General features: G+C 42.1%; 1 protein-coding gene and 1 pseudogene across 2 annotated transcripts in view; both read left to right on the forward strand.

Moving 5' to 3' along the window:
* Nme7 (NME/NM23 family member 7) overlaps positions 1-14,411 on the forward strand; it is a 391,631-nt gene that overhangs the window by 149,416 nt on the left and 227,804 nt on the right. The window lies entirely within an intron of this gene.
* Positions 6,250-6,858, forward strand: LOC127190623 (40S ribosomal protein S13-like; annotated as a pseudogene).

Raw genomic sequence — 14,411 nt, forward strand, 5'->3', positions numbered from 1 at the left:
GTGATGGTTCGTTCAGGTGGCTCTAGGCAAATGCTCAAATGCTAGGAAGGAGAGATCACCCTTCCTTTTAAAGTCTAGGCCCGGAGTAAAGGCATAGCCTCGTTTCTGCCACATTGTATTGGTTGAGGCAAGTCAAGAGTTGGTGAGCCAAATTTCAGTGTAGGAGGAACCTATATGGGATGGGCATGACACATGAGGTGATACCAGCAGGCACTGTTCACTGGGAGTTTCTTTAGAAACTACCAGTTCCTGTTGACCTTGGGTGAATTTTGCAAATATGTGGGAAAGCTTTCAGCCTCCATAGAGTAGTGGCTTTCTAAAAGCAGGTATGTTTCCATTGTCACTTTCATTTCACAATTCATGCTACTATCCTACCAAAATTTCTCTAAACAGCAACTGACCATCTAAGTTAAAGAAAAGCATCTGTTTTTTCCAAGTCTGGTCTTGTGGATACATTGTTGATTCATCTGCAAAAAGTAATCATGGCTTAGGTTACTGCTCAGCTCCCATCCCCTTGACACCTTTAATTTTAAGATATAGAATCCAACATTTTCATTTTTAATAAGCCTCACACGTTATAAAACTACTCCTGGGTTTCTCTACTATAGAATTAGATGGTTTCAGTTCTCTCTCTCTCTCTCTCTCTCTCTCTCTCTCTCTCTCTCTCTCTCTCTCTCTCTCTCTGTCTGTCTCTCTCTTTCTCTCTCTCTCTCTGTCTCTCTCTCTTTCTCTCTCTGTCTCTCTCTCTTTCTCTCTCTCTCTGTCTCTGTCTCTCTCTCTCTCTCTCTCTCTCTCTCTCTCTCTCTCTCTCTCTCTCTCTCTCTCTCTCTTCCCTGCCTCCTCTCAGGTTCCACTATGTAACCATGCCTAGCTTGGAACTAGACCAGGCTGACCTTGAGCCCCCAGAGATCTACCTGCCTCTGCTGGGATTAAAGGCTTGTGCCACCACACCAGGCTAGGATTTCTTTTCATCTGTAACCTACTGAAGCATAATTGGGGCAATAAAAACTATGCGGTGCCATACGTAGGAGAATAAAGGAGAATAAACAACAATGTAGTTGTAACACCCAACCTGGTTATGCTATCTATGCGATAAATAAGACTCCAGAGGAAAAATAAATTGCTCAAAAAATCGTATTTGTTAGTGTCAGAGGTAAAAATCAACCAAGCAGACAATCATAACAAAATAGAAACTATAATGTGTGTCAGTCACACCTCTAGAGAGGTAGATGTGAGTGTTAATGACTCAAAATTGATCTGAATAAAAGTGTTTGAGTATCAACAAAATCTTTGAGTTATAAGTGACTTTGAAGTTAAAAGCAGTTCCACTTTTTGTCCCTCCCTTTGAAGTTGTTTAGTGAAGTTATAGCTCTGGCTACCTGTCATATCCTCCTCTGACATAAGACAATGCACTGTTTGTTATCTCTTAACTGGTTGCTATAGAAAGAAGTTGGGTGACTCATGGAGGAATTACAGTTTGCAAAGAGAAACCAACAATTAAAGAAACATCATTAGTCATTCTAGTTGAAAGTTGGAAAAGAATGGTTGAGTGCATTGCAAATATGAAAAGTCCTCAGTAAATATGGAATTCCTTTGTCAGAAGGTTTCAAGTACCAAAACAAAACAAAACAACAACAACAACAAAACTCATGAAATTGAACAAGCATCATCTTTTGTGATCAGGACTAATATAACAAGCTTGAAGAGAAACAGCAATCACAAAGGCCAGCTAGATGGTAACAGGACTTTAACAGGTGTTTATATAAAGGCTTGGCCTCTCTTCCTCATTTAAAGCACCTTCAATTCATCTGCACTTTTGTTGTTTTCCTTTAAAGAAAAACTTCTCAGTGTCTTAGGAATGAAGTATAGTAAGTTCAGACCCTTGCCTGTTCCTATTGGCATGGGATTTGGTAAAGGTCTCTGGTCTCCCTCTTTTTACCTTCCTGTCTTAAGTACTTTCCTGTTGTTGTGGGACCATCACCACTACTCACAAGTCTTTCTCGATGCGTTTGCTTGTCACATAGACTTGTGACGTCACCCATGCTCACCTAGCACTCTATTTGCTTGTAGACCAAGTTGGTCTCAGGACTGCCTGCCTCAGACACTGACTGCTCTTCATTGCTGCTTGGTTTTCTACCTCATTTTTCTCAGGAGTTGGCTGTCAATTGCACATACAGAGTTCTAGGATTTTCACAGAGCTTAAACCTTAATTACTGAGGCTAAACTGACTGAATGTCATGCCTGAACTTTTTAAGTCGATTTAACTGACCAGATTATGTTTTTCTCAGAAGTAAGGACAGTTAATATTTGTTTATCTACCCTCAGGCCTCTTTATGTGAGATTCAGAAAATTTACCCACATAGAAAATTAAAAGTTTAAATAAAATTGTCTTAGTCAGTGTCATATTGCTATAAAGAGATGCTATAACCATCTCTTGCTTACTTTCGGAAGTTTAGCCCATTATTGTCATGTCAGGAAACGTGGTAGCATGCAGGCAGACATGGGGCTGGAGAGGTAGCTGAGAGTTCCACATCTGGACCAGTAGGCAACAGGAGGAGAGAGACACTGGGCGTTGAGAGACACTTCAGCATTGGAAACCTCAAAACCCATTCCAGTGACATGCTTCCTCCAAAATGGCTACACCTCCTAATAGTGTCACTACCTGGCGATCAAGCTTTCAAATCTATGAGCCTATGGGAGCCATTCCTGTTCAAATCACCACAGGAATTAAATAAAAAAAAAATTCTCTACAAGAAAAAAAATGATTGTTAAGAGAGGAAATAAGCCAAGTAGTGGTGGTGCATGCCTTTAGTTCTAGCACTCATGGGGTAGAGGCAGGAAGATCTTTAAGTTCAAGGCTAGCTCGGTCTACAGAGGGTGTTGTAAGACAGTGAGAGCTACATAAGGAAAATTCTCTATTTCAAAAAATGAGAGAGAGAGACAGACAGACAGACACAGAGACAGATAGAGAGACAGAAAGAGACAGAAGTTTAACCACAATAGTCAGCACAATAAACTATATTATGAATTGTGAAAACCATATATTTTTTTGCAACACACCAAACGGACTAGACCACTATGGTGATAATATGTTCTAATATTCTGGGATATTATAAAGAATGCCCTTTATCCTCTAGCAGCCAGCACGCTTTAGAAATGAAGTGGGAAGACAACACTCTCAATTAAAAGTAAAATCCCAAAAGATTATTTAAGGGTGCAGCCCAGTGAAGTCATACTTCCCTAGTATATGTGAGTTCCTAGATTTAATTTCCAAGACAAGAAATAATAATAATCCCAAAAGGCAACTCATTTTTATGTATGAGTGAATTATTGTGTTTATCTCTCTTGTCCCAGAGGATTTAAAGTCATTGGGTTGAGAAGAGGGCTTAGTGGGTAATATGCTAGCCATGAGATCATGATGCCCTGAGTTTCGATCCCCAACATCTATATAAAAGCCCGGTAACATGTGTCTGTAACCCTAGTGCTGGGCAGGAAGAGGGGTCTAGCCACAATGGTGACCTCCAGGTTGAACGAGATACTCTGTCTCAGAATAAGTCAGAGACTGGTAGAGGAAGACACCCGATGTTGATCTCTGAGCACACATGCAGGCAAGTGTACCCCATACAGGTGTGCACATGCCCCATACACAAAAGATTTAAGGCCGATTGGAAGAAAACACAAGCTCCTGACAGATAACGCATTAGAAGTAGGGAGGGAAAGCAACATTAGTAATCAAGACATAGGGAAGCCCAGAAAGCCTGACTTGAAAATAAAATCCAATTCTCAAGAGTTACATGGCTTTTGACATTCAGGGGCCAAGTGCCCATGGGCAAACTCTTTAACATCTGCCTCTCTAAGCCTAGGTATCCTCACATATGAAAGAATACTGCATTGTTTTAGCCATCAGTGAAGAAAATGTCATCTGAATGTCTTTCACCATGCTGTGGATGAGCTTGGGTTTAACAGAAAATTTTAACAGTCAGAACAAAGGCAAAAGCTTTATCATCTATCTGCTGAAGACTTGTGATGTTCCCAACAACTGTCCAGGAGAAGCACACTTTTCCTAGAGACAGAAATTAAACACAATTTTCTCCCAATAGCCCACAGGAAGAGGTCAGCACCCAATGTGACAGTGCCTTTGAGGAGGCTGGACGGTTTCTGTTTGGCTGTTTTCCTGTGCACCCCTCAGAAGCTGAATGCTTTCAATAGAATACAGTCCAGGGAAAACAAGGCTTCCGAGGCCAGTGCTGTGCACGCTATGTATATGGATTTTCTTCTGGTTTGGCTATACTGAAGGAAGAGGGTGAGGTCTCTAAAGATAGCTTCCGTGCATATAAACAATCCTATTGGGATTATTGATTCACCAGTATGATTCTGATGGCCATTAATAAACTGAGGACTGCACTCTGCAAAGTGTGACAGCTGCATTTCTGCAGGTGGGCTCGCTAGTCACACTCTAATACCAGGAAGGGTCACTAGACGTCAGGTGCTTTGGGGGGAAATAGTGGGAATTATGTAGTTTTATAAAATTGCTTTTTTAAAATCTAACTTTCTCTCTGCTATTTTAGAAAAGACTGTCATTCTATTTTGGAAATAGAATATTGTAATCTTTCACACTCAATTTCCTTACACTCTATCCACAACTTATGGTAGGGAGCATCACCATCCAAGCACTGTGTGTGTACCTATGTTCTGTTTCTTCTTTATCTAGTACATACTAAACATTTCCAAGAATCAACTTTTCTGAAAATGAGTATAACAAACACATAGTCTTTCAACGTGGTAAGAAATTTTTTTATTGTAAGTAAGCTCAAGAAAAGATTAATCAATGGGTACTTCTGGCAGAACCTTCAGTACTCACAAACTTGTTTGAAATTTTCTACTTTTTTTGGTGTGTGGTATTTGGAATTGAACCCTAGGTCCTGTGCACGCTGGGCAAGCATTCTGCAATGAGCTCTGCCCTCAGCCATGCAAATTCCAATTCCTAAGTTAGAACTAGTAATTAGGTTTCTACTAATCACATATTAATTTCTTTGTAATGCTCTGTAGGGTGTTGTTGAGCACTCAGTACAGATTCTAGATAAGGAGTTTCTCTCAGATTGAAATCACTCGGACTATAACCCAGATGTTGAAATACAAATATAAACTTGCTCCCCAAACACAGTATTTGCTCTATGAAGTTACCGTTCAACAAGATTAAAGCTTTGAAAGCTAAGCCGGGTTTATCTTTAACCATCTCTTGCCATCCTCTTCCCCAACACACCCAACTCACTTATACTTTATCCATTTACACTTTCTCTGCACTCACCAGACAAAATCGCCCCAGTCCCCACTTTCATTTTAAGAGACCCTCTTCCGAAATACATTTTTCTCCCCCACAAAGTCCCATCTCTAGCTAAGGAGCTACTGGTAATTGAAAGCTGTCTGGAGATAAATTAGTTCCCTTTAAGGGCACGGCCCCTGGTAGATTGAACTGCTCCAGGAGATAGCCATACATGCAAGGGTGAATAGCAAGTGCTCATTGGTTGGACTGCATGGGTTTAAGAGAGAGAGGGAGAGGGAGGGAGGGAGGGAGGGAGGGAGAGAGAGAGAGAGAGAGAGAGACTCAAAATTAGATGGAAACCTCCCCTCCTTTCTCTGTCAATACCAAACTTTGCATTTCAGTTACAGCTCCCATGACTGATCACGACTCAGAGGACTATATCACAACTATTTAGGTCTCCCAGTGGTACCAATACACATCAATATACTTTCAAGGCTTATTGAACTATACACCTAATTTGGGTGATTTTTCACCAATTGAAAATTATACTTTAATAAAGTTGTTAAATTTTCTTTTCAAAAAGAACACCTGAATTTCACTCCCTGCTCCCTTCTCTTCTGCATATGCATATGCTCCAGCCTCTGCAAGAACAGACAGAACAAAAGGAAAATGTGAAAATTCACTTCATGCCTATTGCCTGCACAAACTGAGCAAAGTTTTATTTTTTCATGTTTGGTTGTTTTGCCTGCATGTATGCATGTGCACCATATGTGAGCCTGCAGAGGCCAGAGGAGAGTGGTGAATCTCCTGGAACTGGAGTTACAGATGTTTGTGAGCCACCATATGGGTTTTGGGGAGCCAACCCAGGTCCTCTGGAAGTGCTGGCAGCCACTGCTCTTAACCATTGAGACATCTCTGCCACCCCTGTACAAACATTTAAAGAGCAACTACTTGATTTTCAAGTTTATCCTAAGTAATTGTAGAGCAATTAGATAATAGTAGATCACATGTTTAAGATTAATCTTTTGTGAAGCTCTATGCAGAGCAATTAAGATGGATGGTTTTATTTTTATCCTTTGTGCTTCCTTGAGAAGTAAATACATTGATTTCCTCTCTCGTGCTCTCTTTGCTGTCAGACCTCCACCATCATGGGTGGCATGCATGCTCCTGAAAAGGGCCTGGCCCAGTTGGCACTACCCTCTGACATAGAGTGTCCGTGTGGCTAAGATTAATGTCCAATGTCATGAAGGAACAGATTTGCAAACTGGCCAATCAGGCTTCCTCCCAGATAGATGTGACCCTGAGGGACTCACATTGTGTGGCACATGTCCGTTTTGTGACTAGTAATAAAATCTTGAGAATCCTTAAGTCCAAAGGCCTTGCCCCTGATCTCCCTGAGGATCTCCACCATTTGATTATGAAAGCGGTAGCTGTCTACGAGCATCTCAAGAGAAACAGAAAGGATAAGGATGCTAAATTCTTCCTGATTCTGACAGAGATAGAATTCAGCAGTTGGCCCCTACTATAAGATGAAGGAGGTCCTCCCACCCAACTGGAAATATGAGTCTTCCACAGTCTCTGTTCTAGTGGCATAAATTCTCTTGTGTACACAAGCATTAAAATAAGTTTGAATGAACTCATATTTTGTGTTAGAAGAATAAGGAGGAGGTGGTGGTAGAGGAGGAGAAGACGAAGAAGAAGAAGAAGAAGAAGAAGAAGAAGAAGAAGAAGAAGAAGAAGAAGAAGAAGAAGAAGAAGAAGAAGAAGGAAAAGAACAAGAACAAGAACAAGAACAACAAGAAAATACTTTGCACCAGAGAAAACTGAGCCTTTAGATGGAAGTAGCAGTCAGTTTTAACCCAAGGCTGCCAAAAGCTACAGTGGAGTCTGACTTCTGAACCCACTCTTTCTAGCAGTGGCTTATCACTAAGCTCTTCATGGTAAGCCACAAGATGAGGTCTCAAAGAATGGGATGATAAGAGACAGAAAAATCAGTTACTTACGGTTTTGTGTATTCCTCTCCCCCTTTTCTAAAATTCTTGGCTCCATGACTGAGATTACATCAAACTATCACTGGCCAGTGTGGTGGAGTCTGCTTAAATCCAACATAACTCAAACACCAGGTCAACGAAGATGACAAAAAATTATTGTAATCAAGTCACTACTGACTGTCAGGACATGAAAACAGATTTGGGAGCTGAACTGCAACCCTGAAGGAACACTGTACAGCATATTTAAAGGATGAAACCATAAAGTGGGGGAAGGGGGCTGTAGTGCTGTTCAATCATATTTTTGACATAAGGGAGTGAGCAAGGGAGTTTCCATCAATCAGGATAGGAATAGGTTGGAAACATGAACTTGTCTGACCCTGCCAGCAAAATGCAGAAGTTTGTCCCTGAGCTGTCTGGACTCAGACAACTGTCTCCTTACAGAACAGAAGCTGTTAAGTTATTGGGAAGCCCCCAGATCCCCTAGAACCTGAGATCTTGAACTTAGTTTCTCCCTATGATTAAATGGAGTCTGAAAATAAATGGTAGTGCTTAGAATTAAGTTTTGTTTTGTTTTGTTTTGTTTGTTTTGCTTGTTCCCAACACCAGGAGCTGGAGATGTAGCTTAGCAGGAGAGTGCACAACACTGCAGTAAAAAAGGAAGAGTAGCTAGAGTGGGAGGAAAAGAAACATATTGTTGACAGGATAAAGAAATGATGTCCAACGATCTTAACAAAGCATTAGCCATATCCTAGGTCTGTAGATCCTTCCTCTCCATCCCTTCCTCCCATGGATGGAACCCAATACCTGATGCACACTAGTCAAGTACACTACCACTGAACCACATTCCAGGCTCCATGGAGATCCTTTTTTATGTTTCCAGCCATGAAGAACATCTACCACAGAACCCTGGAAGATAACCAGAGAAGACAAGGTTAGAAATACACAATGGAATGTGTTATCAGTAAATGTGTGAACGGAGATAAGGAATCTTTGTGCTCTAAAACAAAGATGGACCATTTCACCCTCAGATACGTAATACACTCTAAAGTTGGTTATCTCTAAAATGCTTACACTAAAATGGAATAACTAGCTGACTATGGACACAGAATACTCCACTTATATATTAGTGTGACATTATAAGCATATAAATGATCTGCAAAAATAAAAGTATTAATGAAGATTGAAGTCAACCCGTGAGGACCTGGAAGTGTGTCTACCAACATACTGTTAGGTTGTTCTTGTGCTCAAATTACCAGAGGAAATACAGAAAGAGGTAAGGAGCACAACTGGTTCATATATATATACATATATATAATATATTCAGATTATATCCCAATTGTTATCGCCTCACTTGTATCTTCCTGTTCCCACCCTCCCTTCCTCTTCTGCCTATCCCCCTCCCCTAGACCTCTGACAGAGGGACCCTCCTCCCCCACTGTTTGACCACAGCACATCAGGTATCATAGGGACAGCCTGCATCCCTTTCCTCTGTGTGCCCACATGGTCTTCCCACCAAGGGGAAGGGATCAAATCAGGAGCCCCAGAGTTCACGTCAGAAGCAGTCCTCAATGCCCCAACAGCTGTGGAGAATGAGCTTTCCATAGGCTAGGTCTGAACAGGGAGTCTAGGTTTACTGCATGCATTTTCCTTGGTTGGTTGGTTAGTACAGCAGTTTGTGCAGGTCCCCTGGGTCCAGATCTACCAGTTTTGATGGTCTCCTTGTCAGGTTCCTGAACCGTCTGGGTCTTTCCATCCCCTGATTCTTCTACACCATTCTCAGCATTCCTAGGGTACAGCAGTGAGTCCCAGCATCTGTCCCATCCCCCCCCCCCACCTGGTGAAGTCTGTCAGAGGACACCTATCCACTTATAAATGAGAATATACCACGAATGTCTTTCTGAGTCTGGGTTTCCTCACTGAGGATGATCATTTCTAGTTCCACCCATTTGCCTGCAAATGTGCTTTGCATGCACAACTGGTTCTTAATCACACACACACACACACACACACACACACACACACACACACGCACACACACACACACACACACCTGTATTCCCAGCACCCTGGAAGTTGATACAGATGAATAGTGATTTTGAGGCTACCTTGAACTACGTAACAAGACCCTCTCTCAATAAAATCATAATAGTGATTAATTGCAATATAACACCAACAATAATAATCACAATCAGTGTGTAGGAGAGATAAACACAATAATATAAAGGGGGAGATTTAGGAGAGATAAACATGTTTTGTGTTGATCACAAGTGTGGGATGGGGAACAGACGTGTGAGAAATCAGGATGTTTTTCCACTTAGAAGTCAAACCACTTCGTTAGGGAGCTTGAATGTTGCCAGCTGAAAACATTCTAGTAGAGACTCTGAGAGGAGATTATGTGTGTATGTGTATATATATATATATATATATATATATATATATATATATCTCCAAAACAGGAGGCTGGAGAGAAGACTTGGGATTGTTTTGGCTGTTCGTCCCTGCACTTTGAGAGACACTTCTACAGAGAACTGCTCCAGGGAAAGCTTCAAGGCTTTGTGCTCTGGCTGAATCTCTGGGCCTCAGCTGATGTGCCAGGTTCCAGCAGCAACCTTGGTTGAAATGCAGGTTTTCTGAGGGCCTGCTGACTATGCCAGGAGAATCATTCCTCAAAACTGATATCCTTAAGGCTTCATTATTGCGTTATTTAAAATCCTTTTCCTATTGTTTGGATTAGTCGGGTTGTGAGATATGCTCTGTTAGTGAGTTTGTGATAAAGTATAATTATTAAGAAAATTGAGCCAACACCAGTGAAATAGGAATTCATGCATACAAAGGCTAGGAATTATTTACCTGGCAGGATGTGGCATGGGCATATACGTGGCCTGAGGAACCATGTTCCACAATAGTCAAATGTCTCCCTCACTCTTGAAGATACCCTCTATGGGAACTCTAGTCAAGATCCCTCATCTTCAGACTCAGGACTGAGAAAACACACAGTGGGGATTTTCGGTTCTGGAAATCCATATTCAGACTGAGATTCAGGAGCCCTGACCAATTCTCTTCTCTTTTATGTAAAGAGCACTTTATATAAAACCATCGATGCACAGAAGCCACATGAAGAACTTATAACTGGGAGGAGAAAATAGTAAGTGTGCTTATATACTGTTAGAGGGAAAGAGGAGAGTGACCGAGTAGAAACCTATTAATAGATGTAGCCCGGCTCTGTGGTGTCACGAATGTCAACACACTTAAAAGATCTGTTCCTTCAGTTGATTAGTTTGCCATGATGACTATCAGATATGGGAAATCAACACACCCTTGTTTTGATTCATTCTGGGCTCATTCGCATGTGACCATGACTATGTTTAGAGGTTATCACAAGAGCTTACTGACGTCAACATAGAAAACAGAACTGAACACCTTGGACAGTCTTTTCAAAAGAAAGAGAGCGTCAGAACCTGAATTATTCCCACACCTGGCTTGGCTAGATAGTCCTGTTGGTACTGATCTCATCTGAAACCTGTTCTGTATGGAAGTGTGTCTAATGTGAAGTCATAAGGAGGCTACCCCAGCTGAGTCAAAGAAGATGTGCCAAGCCTGCCATTTTGCAAGTGACTGGCTGCCCCAACCCCTGGGAACTTCCAAGGGACACACCCTGAATTCTAGGTCACATCAGTGATAATTTTCTGAATAAACCCAGCACTGGGTCTAAGATGGACAGTGAAATGCTGGCAAACTGGCCCTCTCCCAGTTAAGCTCTTACCTCCCAAACCTGGCTAGCAGTGTGCCCCATTCTTTCCCTCTTCTCTTCCATCATGATGGGAGGGAGGGAGTCAAGCTGCTTGATACATGAGTGAGGAAGGCAGTTGTGTTGTTTCTAATGGGAATGCAAATGGCATGTGAGGCCTACACACCTGTCAGACTCTGTCATCACACCATCAAGTCACTGTTGGCTGAGGTGATATATAGTCCATTTCCAAGACTCGGCGTATTTCTGCCACAGGGGTACTGTCTCCCAGCTGAACCAGTGGTGACCACAGGGGTACAGTCTCCCAGCTGAGTCAGTGGTGAGAACTTCACAGCTGGGAGGGCTTGCAAAAATCATCTAGTGAAACTCTCATGTCAAGAGGAAGCAGGGTTGTAAGATACAGTCACATTATCCAAAGGCATGCGGTCTGTCACCAAGTCTGTGCTGGGTGTCAGTAGATATGAAGTTGAGTAAGACATCTGTTGTTTGGGTGGGGGAGGTGGTTATAGGTGGATGAGGGCTAGGAGGCAAATGTTGTAATAAAATGTGATAAAAAAAATAATAGCAGTAAATTCATGTTCCAAAGTAGAGAATAGAGAAAAATCCCTGAGAGGAGCCAGGGAGGAACTGATGTCACAGCCACCCATTTATTCAATAAACACACATTGAAGACACATGAGCATGGTGCTAAGCATCATTCTACAACGGCAAACCAAGGCAGAGCCACTGCTTTTATGGGGCTCTTATTTGAGCGCTCACTGGAGGGATATCAAAGGTAACCATGTATTAATAAAGCACTTGGAGATGAGTGGTAAGTGAGGAGAAGATGAATAAAGTGGAGGAGAGAGACAGAGAATGGCTGGAGTGTGGTTGTGTGCTACTTTAAATGGGATAAAGTCATAATTAGACATGAGGGTGGAAAGATGGCTCCTCGGTAAAGAGCAATGGCTGCTCATCCAGAGAACCTGGGCTCAGGTCCCAGCACCCACATGGTGGCAACAAACATATATATATTGGGAAACACCCATATACATAAATTTTAAAAATATATAATAAAACTATTAAGTATACACTGGAAAGTAGTCAGGGAGAGCATCCAGGAAAGAGTGTTGTGGATGGAGGCATCAGCAAGGGCAACTGTCCTCAGGTGGGAGCATGCTTGGAGCACCTGGAGAAGGATGCAGAAGTCATGTGACCCATCCAAAATAGGATGATGGAGATGAGGAAGAAAAAAGGCACAGATACACATCAGTGGGGGAGAGGAGAATGGATCAAGCAGGGCCTTCTAGGCTGCTGTGGTTTGAATTTGTCCATCAAAACTCACTTGAAAATCCTATTGTGAGGTGTTAAAAAGTGGGATAAAGTAGGACCTTTAAAAATGATTTAAGTAGTAAGACTTTGTCCTCTATAGCGGGTTTGTCTACTCATAGAATAATGGATTGAGTTAAGGGGTTATCTCAAGAATAGGGTTGTAGTTAAAAAAAAATGGTCCTGGCATTTGTATGTGTCCCTAGAACAGTCTGGTGTCATATACTACCTCGGAAATACAGAGTCATGTCAAGCCAGCAGGAAGGCCCTTATCAAAAACCAACCTGACACCAGCACCATATTCTTGGGCTTCCAGAACCATGAACAAAATGAACCTCTTTTTAAAAATGAATTACTCAATGTGTGACATTCAGTTCCTAAAACAGAAAAGGGCCTAAGATATAGATCATAGTTTAAAAAAAAAAAAAAGATTTAAATTCCAAGTTTGATGGGTCTGCATTGGAGAGATTGAAACAGAAGAATGATGTGGCTTTATTTAGACTTTAGGAAAATCCCTCTGGGTGCTGTGCACATCGTGGGACTTGTGAGAGTAGTGAATGGTGCTTGCATTCTAATTTAGGCATCGGCACAGAAGGATGGAAGAAGTTAGGCAGAGCCAGAGTGGAGCACGGAAATGGTACCACAAAGTATATACTGCGCATGCTCCAGAGTGCTGTCCCATAACTCCCTGTAGGTGTGACAATGCCTCTCCTGCTTGGTAACACATTCCCAGCCCACACAGGCTGAGTGGCAGATTATTAGCCAGCTCTTTAGGTGGGACGCACCATGATACAGCTCAGCGTGTAAGATGTTGCCTGGTTGACTACATACAAAATTCTGGGTCAAGTATTCGAAAAGAGGGGTGGAAACTCACTTAAGAGCCGAGTAAGCATTTTCCCGCACAGGATCGTCATCCAGCCCACAGAACACGACTTGCTTCTGTCTGTGAAAGCCATCACAACTTCAGAGACATTTCAAGGGCACAGCCTGCAATGGGACATGGGGACTGACTCATGAGTGATTGCTCATATGAGTCCTCTGGTTGTAGACTGTCTTAAGAAACTAAGCGCAGTGCCTTAGACAGCGGCTCCTCAAAAAAACACATTGAAGGAATAGATGTGGTCTGGGAGATTGATATTCTTTGTGCTGCCAGCTGTAAATTGGGGGAGGGGCTAATCTATGGCTCTGGCTATCATACCTACAGACCTGCAATACTCAATACAGGGCAATGCTATGTAAATACTTGTCGTTCTATGTTGTTTAGGTAAAATGAGGAGAGGTTGCACATATTCAACATAGACACAACTTTTATGGCTATTTAAAAGCCATGGTTAGATGAAACCGTGGGTGCAGAACCCATGCAGAGGGAAAACAGACTACATTTTGAAAGTAAAGAGATGCAGATTAGGAGAGAGAACATTAGCGGTTGTGTGAAGTGGAGCAGGGCGAAGAGCAGTGTGCACAACCACACACTCTTGGATTTGTTTCTCACTCTCTTGGTGAGCCTGGCAAATTGATTTATCTTTCTTGGCTTCATGTTTAGTAAGCTTTTCAAAATGATCGGCCTGTGATTGCATCTCTTTTTACTACTGAACACTATTATTTATACTGGAAAACACATTTTAAGCTGGGCCAAAAACATTTTTCAAGTTTTATCGCCTTTCGTTTCCCTTCTCTGCTTCTCCTACCTCCCTCTGAAAGCCGCACAACAGGCGAGCTTGCCTTGGTTCCTCCTTTTGTTTTAAAATCCCACGGGCTAGGGATGGGGCTCAGTGGAAGAACATATGTCCAGCATACGTAAGACTCTAGGCTTGTTTCCCAATGCTGTGATCAGTCATTCAATAAATACAAAAAATAAAATAAAATTCTGTGTGACACAGAATGCTCCTTTCCAGCCTGCAATAGACCAAGTGTCGAAAAAAAAAATACGTTTGGCTTGCCCACACTTTGTAGGTCACTGCTCGCTCATTTTGCCGCCCTTAAGGTTTGCAATGAATCACATCAAAAACACTAGACCAGCCGAGGACCATTCATCCTTCAGGCTCACTATACTTCCTCAGCGTGGTAGCTCCTGTGCTAGATAAATGAGGCATATGAACAC

Source organism: Acomys russatus, chromosome 6, assembly GCF_903995435.1.
Source record: "Acomys russatus chromosome 6, mAcoRus1.1, whole genome shotgun sequence".
Classification (NCBI taxonomy): Eukaryota; Metazoa; Chordata; class Mammalia; order Rodentia; family Muridae; genus Acomys; species Acomys russatus.